This window comes from Miscanthus floridulus, chromosome 8 (genome assembly GCF_019320115.1).
Source record: "Miscanthus floridulus cultivar M001 chromosome 8, ASM1932011v1, whole genome shotgun sequence".
NCBI classification, from domain to species: domain Eukaryota; kingdom Viridiplantae; phylum Streptophyta; class Magnoliopsida; order Poales; family Poaceae; genus Miscanthus; species Miscanthus floridulus.
Window position 1 is genome coordinate 14,746,606 of NC_089587.1, and position 8,376 is coordinate 14,754,981.

Consider the following 8,376-nt stretch of genomic DNA (forward strand, 5'->3'; position numbering starts at 1 on the left):
AACTTGGTGTGTTAATTTCTTTTAAGCCTTAATCTAGGTGCTAAGCGAGCTCGTAACACCGGGGGTGTTACAGCACGTAGGCCCAAGTCCTAAACCCATTAGCTATTACTATTAGTAGCCCAGGTACCTGACAGTGAGACAAAGTGAATATAAGAGCATATAACAAATAGATACATTTTGATGCCTTTTTCTTGGTAGGGTTGTATTTAAAATTTAGCATCTAAGTGTCACATTTTTGTGTGTATATATGTCTATAGTAAGTTGAGCTGGATTGGGGAATGTTGTTGCTGTCTAGGTGCCATCGCGGAAGGTGCATAGGCAGCAGCAGCAGGATAAGCTTGTGACCCACCAGCAGGCAGCAGCAGAATAATCTTACAGACCGTTTAGATTCTTTCATTTGGAGGAATTAAAATCTACTTAATAAATTAGGCTATTTGGCTTTGAATTTAACATTACACCACTTCCAAAAGTTCACATATAAGTCTATTTTAAGTTCATAGGGTAAGAGATGGAAATTGATTCTATAGATCATCATTCTATGTTTCTACATTGCAACTTATAATACGCTCTTCAACTCGCTCCCCTACGGCAGAAATGCAACACATAAATATCGTTCTCGTATAGCCAATAATAATATACAAATATATTCCATATACAACCATATTAGCATCTCAGTGTCACATTTTTGTGTGTGTATATATATCTAAATTATAATTATTAAAATGAATTCAATTCAAGGATCCAAACGGGCCTTACTGATACGAAAGATGATTGCTTCTACAATTTCATCTTAAGCACAAATTCATCTTAGAGCAACTTCAGTTGTGCTGTAGCTCATTAGCATAGCATTTATCTTGATGGTCGATTTAAAAATGACAAACACAGAAACTTCCATTTAACACGGATACGATTACCTTGAACAAGTGAAATCAGAAGGCACTTATCCTCAAAGAACACACAACAACAAGAACACACAACAACCGATACACAATTAAGCAAACAAGATTTTTTTTCAAAAAAAACACATCTATTGACCTTGTCCCTAATTGCTTATAATGCATGCTCCCACTTTCAATAATAATGATCTCAGATGAAAATGTTATCTACAAATCTTTAGGTCACATTTAGAGCTAAAACTTTTTTCATAGACCATAATACAAACATCCAAGGTTGTTTGAAAAAAATAAAAAAAACAAAATTAAGAACTTAAAATAAATATTTGGGCCTCTAAACGATCTCAAATAAAAGAAATTATCAACAACAAAAGTGTAGATCGTATTGGGAGTTACAAATTATGTATAGCCTATGTTAACATTATAGGTCGTTTGAAAAATTTAAAATCTGATAACTTAACCCGAGCATTTGAGCCTCTATAAGATCTTAAATAAAAAAAGTTCCAAACTACAAAGTTGTATGCCGCATTAAGCTCTATAATTTTTATATAAAGTTTGTATTGATCTGACTTTATATGAAAATTATGCTTTTTTATATATAAGAGAATGAGAGAGATCACGTGACATATGGTCCCATCATCACGTCAGCAAAGCTAAAAAAAGTACTTTAACAACGTGTTCGGCTGGTCTACTACTGGCTGATCTGAACCTACTGCTGGTCAATCAGCCGATTTGAATCAGCCCACCAGCAGCTAGCCAAGCATCAGCTCAAGCATCCATTTGAAAGTACTCAGTTCAAATCAAATACTGGCACCAATCAACCACACCAATTCAAAAGTTGGTGCCAAGTAACAGGCCCATTCAAATACACGCCCCACAACAAGTATCCACATTAACACATACCAGTTACTAACTACCAGTTCTAAAAGCACTTCATTACAACTCAAGTGTGCTTCCAAGGCCATTGAAATAACAGTTCATTACAACAGCAGTACATATCACAGTTGTCTCATAAACCAATTTACATGCATTACAACAGTTCATTGGAATTCCTAAGAACCCATTACAACAATTCATTACAACAGTACATACCACAGTTATCCATAACACTACTAGTTGGGGATTAGTGGAGCATTTACAAAACTAGTAGCAGTTGCAAAAAATATGTGCAACAACTACAGAAACATGTGCCTTCAAATCTGCGCATGTACTCCACGTACAACAACATGAACCTACATTGGCATACAATCCTACTATTTTCATTTCCTACCATTCCTCTACATCTAACAAATCTATACAAAATTTGTACCATTTTCAAGGCACATAAGAATAAGCAAGAAGCCTGTTTCCATGCAAAAGTCGCTTACCCAACCATCACTTGGTCTTGTTGCCATCCTCCAATCCACTTAGACCTCTCCTCCACCACACGGCCTCACCTGCAAGTGCACACATTCAAATCGGATCCACATACACCAGTAACTTCACAACATGTCAAAACCTGCTTCTATCCATATTGCCATACTACTATAATTGAACAAACAGTGAAACGTAAATGTATCAAAATTGCTTCTCCTATGCAGCAGCATAAGTGGCCTTACCTGTGTACTACATAGCCCATAGTTCCATAGCGATCCAATCTCGCACTCGTGCGATATCATCACTTTCAATTGATGCCGCCCATGCTGACAGGTTGTAATCTATAGGCCTATGAATGTTCCTCGCCGTAGCCCTTCCTTCGTTTTCACCCTCCACAAAATTGTGCAGAGCAAAACATGCAAGTACCACCTTCACTTGCTTATCTCTCACATATTTTGGTACTCCGTCCAAAATGTGCCACCGAGATTTAAGCTTCCCAAACGCCTATTCCACAACATTGTGAAGCCTTAATGCTGGTAGTTGAACATCTCCATATATCTTTCCACCTCTCTGCCTCTGAAGTCATCAAAATGGTACCTTGTATTCTGATATGGCCCCAAATATCCTACACGCACAGCATATCCAGCGTCCACCAGGTAGTATCTTCATGCAATTCATCAATCATTTCAACCATTAATCACAAAGGTATTTGTACAATCTAACAACGTACTCCATGATAAAACAAGATTACCTGCCGGGGGATGCGGGTAATCTGGTCACCGCATACACTCTGTCAACACCGACATGTCATGAGAAGACCCCGCCGTTCCTGCAACAACATATGTGAATAGGCCGTCCATGTCCACTATCCCTAACACATTCATGGTAACATCTCCTTTTCTATTCATGAAGTCCAACCATGACTTGCGACTAACTTTGACTTTGACGTGTGTTCCATCCAAAGCCCCTATGCACCCGTCAAAGTAGGGTCTGAATTCGTCGAACCTAGGATGGATTTTTGTGTACACCAGATCCTTTGCCGCAACAACCGTCTAGGCAAAGGAGTACATGGCATCTACAACCTCACCCATCTTTTGACTAACTGTGCCCAGACCCCTCCCAAATCTTTGGGTTATCTGTCTAGTTGGTTGCTTTGTCGCACACACCCACAGGAACATAGCTAATGACTCATATGACTCAACCTATTGTAAACTACCCAGCCCATGATGATGCACTGACTTATCGTGCAACTTCAAGAAAGAGTGAGGATACATACGAAAGTTGTCGAAACACTTTCATTTGTTCTGCAAATTTGCTTCCACCCATTGTCGCCCGATTATATCTTCGAATGGGCATGGAGGATTGACCACAGGACCTCGCCTGGAAACATGGCTCAGTATTATATATATGGAAACATGGAAACATGGCTCAGGAAGGAGTCTGCACAATAGGTGGTGGTTTGTATTATATATATGGGCCCTTTATCAAATGGACTTTAACTAAAACATGGCTCAGTCAGTTATAGGCCCATTAGTGGCAGATTCATGGATTAATAAGAAAAAATGATCTCTAGATGAGCTATTAAGCACAAAAGTTGACAGCAATGCATGAAATGTGTTACAGATATTCATGCAAATGATTCACATTTCAACATCTTTATACAGCAAAAGATAGCGCTCACCTGTTGCTTCACTTTCTTCAAATCTAGCAAACGCAACTGCTTCAATTTATGCTGCTTTGGCAAAAACTCTGCAAGGGAAAAAAGAAGCAAAATGGTGAAGCATGGAGCGAATATGGGAGTTAAGAAAAGCTACGGAAGGAACCCATAAACCTAAGTACTATTCCAAATGAGTTTAAAAATTTATTATTCCAGTCCAACCAATTCAAACAGCACAGTATCAAGTAGGTATGCATATGCATATACACATACATAACAATTCCATTGAATAAAACAGGTATGCATATACATATACATAACATAAAAGATGTTTGGCACAGTAAATAGAACACCAAAATTATATGTAGCAATTCCAATGGTACAGGAGGCATCTATGTTGACCACTAAAACATAGACCACCAGTCCTCCCCTACTATACTAGTACAAATGTATGAGGCCCTTCACCCCCCCTAAGCTGGTTTAGCTGCATTTATGTTCACCTGCATTTACCTAACTGTTGCGTTAGTAGTAATGATCAGGTGTCCCTACTCTTGGTGAGTCCGCGTTCCATCATTGTGGTGCTGATGATTCCACTGTAAAATGTAAAGTTAGATCCCATACACATCCGACAATAATAATCATATGCTCAAATTATTTAATTTGAAGTGGAGGCAAAGATTATTAAAAACAGGGCACCAGACAGAAGTTTATTATGATGCAGTACATGAAGAACACATAGTTCATGCCAAAGGCTCATGGTACATGAAACGAATTGAAACAAATACACATCGATTCAAACAAATGAACACACATGCAATGAAATTAAACAAAGCATGACTAAACATCAGCGCTGCTGTAGGTCCATTGGTCTACTTGTTTCCTGGTTAAAGTTTATCCAAGTCAGTCGGCCATCGCTTGTTTTCATGGTTAGGAACATCCTGCGGTTGAGTTTCTTCTTGCATAGGCTTTTAGGAACAGCTCAGACCCCTCATGGAAACCATCTTCTTCTAAAATCTGACGCACTTGGTCCATCTCCACTTCCTCCCGGCTGAGATTGTGCTCACCCGATGCCATGTCTTTCATGGTGTCTGAGATGTCTCTCACGCAATCCTCCAAGCTAGCACTCTTCTTTATATGTGGGTTGTCCACCATGTGTGTTGGTCCCGAGTTCTCCTACATGGGTGAGCTGACCGCTCACCATCATTCCTGACCACACACACTGCGACTGAAGGTATAAGAGAGAGGAAGAACAGAGCACACACACACATAGCACAAGCACTAGCGTTGGCCAGAGCTTTGTAGAGGAGATGGCAAAACTAAACTCGCTCTCTTTACTGAGTTGCAGTGGGAAACTACATATACAACTCTACCCATATAATCCTAGTACACAGACATGTTAGGCTACTATGCTTCTATAGTGACTAGATGTGATAGCAGGGCTGACTTTGGCGCTTGTCCCTGCTATGGCTACAGTGCAGCAAGAGAGCCTTTCGGCGCCTGCCCTATCGTGGCTACAATGCAGCAGCAGGGAGCCCTTTCGGCACCTGCCCTACCGCCCATTTAGAGATCGGAGAGCAACAGATTACTTTACAATTCTTTCCCTAATCCTGCTGCTAACCCTAGAACCTCCACCATGTCGATCATCTTCTTCAGCTCTATGAACCGAAGACGGCCGAGCGGCTTTGTAAGGACATCCGTGAGTTGCTGACCTATTTTGACGAACTAGATGACGATCTGCCCCCCATCGACACAGTCCCTGAGGAAGTGGAACTTGATGTCGATGTGCTTGCTCGGGTCATGGAGAACTAGATTATTTGTGAGGGTGATGGTGGGTTGGTTGTCCACCATTAGTGCTGGTGGGTGAACTTCCACATCGGTTAGCTCACCTAGCAGTCGATGCAGCCACATAGCTTGGCATGCTGTTGTGGCCATCGCCACGTACTCTACCTTGCACATGGACAGTGCCACCACCTTCTATTTCAATGACAGCCATGAGAATGGAGCCGACCTGAGGAAGACGAGCACGCTAGAGGTGCTCCACCGTCTGTCGATGTCCCTCACCATGTCTGCATTGCTAAACACAGTGAGCTATAGCCCACTTCTACTGGTTTTGGGGAAGATGATCCCCTGATCCACCATCCCCTTGACATAGCATAGTAGCCACTTCATCGTGGCTTAGTGATCCTCTCGAGGATCCTCCATGAAGCAGCTAACGTAGCCCACGACGAATGCAATGTCTGGCCTCATGTGGACTAGGTAGTGCAGGCCACTGATGATGCTTCGATAGAGTATTACATCTACCTTCACCATGGTACTAGCCTTCGTCAGCTTTAGCTGCTCCTCCATCGGAGTCACGCACGACTTGCACTCAGCCATGCCACTCCGCTCCAATAGCTTCAAGGCATACATACTCTGACCGAGCGTGAGCGCCTCCTTTCCTTATCTCACCTCGATGCTGAGGTAGTAGGAGCGCGCGCCGAGATCACTCATTCAAAAACGAGCCGCCATCTCACGCTTGAAGTTGTTGATGTCCACTGTACGTGCACCGGTGACGATCAAGTCATCCACATACATGCCGACGACAAGCTCCTCCTTCCCCCATCGCCGCGTGTAGAGTGTGTGCTTGGTTGTGCACCACGTGAACCCAAGCTCGCCCAGCGTGACATCAAGCATGGTGCTCCACGCTCGCGGGGCCTACCATAGCCCGTAGAGCACCTTGCGTAGTTAGAGCACCCTGTGCTCTGCTCCCTTGATGGCGAAACCTATAGGTTGCCTAACGAAGACTGTCTCCACCAGTTCACCATTGAGGAAGACCGATTTTACGTCCAGGTGATGGATGCGCCAGTCCTTCGCTGCTGCCAAAGCCATCAGTAGTCGGATAGACTCTACGCATGCTACCGGTGCAAAGACTTCCTTGAAGTCGATGCCCTCACGCTGGACAAAGCCTCGGGTGACGAGGCATGCCTTGTGCTTGACAATGGCGCCACGCTCGTCCCGCTTGACCTTGTACACCCACTTCAGGCCAATCGAACGGCATCCTATAGGTGGATCGATGAGCTCCCAAGTCTGGTTTTTCTCGATCGCCTTTATCTCCTCCAGCATTGCCCATCGCCAATTTGCATCGCGCTCGACCAGCACGAACATGGGTGGTTCCTCTGCACTGACGAGAAGCAGCTCTGGGTCATTAAGCAGCCGACCCGCCAGGCCTGAGGACCCTGTGTCATCGATGATGTCATCCAGCCTATGGAACCGTACCTCCTCACCGTCATGGAAAACATCCACAAACTATGTGATGTCGCTTGGAGGTGAGGCAAACTCAATCAATGTCGATGAAGTCCCTTGTTCCACCATAGTGGTCGGCACAGCACCTAGAGTGCTCGACACCCCAGCTACAATGCTTGGCACCACTCCTATAGTGCTCTGCACCCCTCCCGGAGTGCTCAGCACTAGTCTTGGAGTAGTCGGCACCACTACAAGGCTTCTCAGTTCCGCTATGAGAGCGTCAGGCACCCATCTTGGATTGGTCGGCACCACTGTAGGACCACTCGGCACCCCTCCTGGTGTGCTTGACACCCTTCCTAGAGTGCTCGACTCTATTGCTAGAGTGGTCAGCACCTCCTCTCTAGTGTCTCAACCACCGTGGATGACCAAGTGCTCAACGACGAAGGTGCTAGTGAAGCTGCTAGCTTCCCCCATGCCTAGACTGTCCTAGTTCTAGGCCGCCTTCTCAACGAACATGACATCACGTGATACAACCACCTTGCCTCCATGTGGGTCATAGAGCCGGTACGCCTTGGTACCTTCCTCATAGCCCAGGAGAACCATCGGTGTGATCCTATCCTTTAGGTTGGTGAGGACCAGCTTCGTCTTCCTAACGTGGATGATGTAGCCAAATGTCTAGAGGAAGGACACGCTCAGTTTGTGCCCATACCAAGCTTCAAATGGCATCACGCCCTTTAGGGCCTTTATGGGTGCATGGTTGAGGATGAACACCATCGTGGTTACCGCCTCACCCTAGAACCTTGACGGCATGCTCTTGGCCTTCATCATAGATCGAGCCATGTCAACCACCATCTGGTTCTGCCGCTCCACCATGCCATTCTGTTGTGGCGAGTATGGCATGGTGTAGTGTCGCACCACACCCTAATTCATGTAGTACGCAGCAAACTCCATCGAAGTGAATTCACGACCATGATCAGTCCGCAGCACGCATAACTTCTTGCTAGACTCTGCCTCCACACACACCTAGAACCTCTTGATTGCCTCCGCCACCTCATCCTTGCTCGTTAGGAGTTGCAGCCACATATAGCAACTGCAATCATCCATGAGCAAGAGGAAATACCACCGACTACCATTTGTGGCTGGCGTGATTGGCCCATAGAGATCGTCGTGGACGAGCTCATGAGCATCCGTCGCACGATATTTGGCCGCATTTGGGAATGACAACCTCCTCTGCCTCCTGGCCAGGCA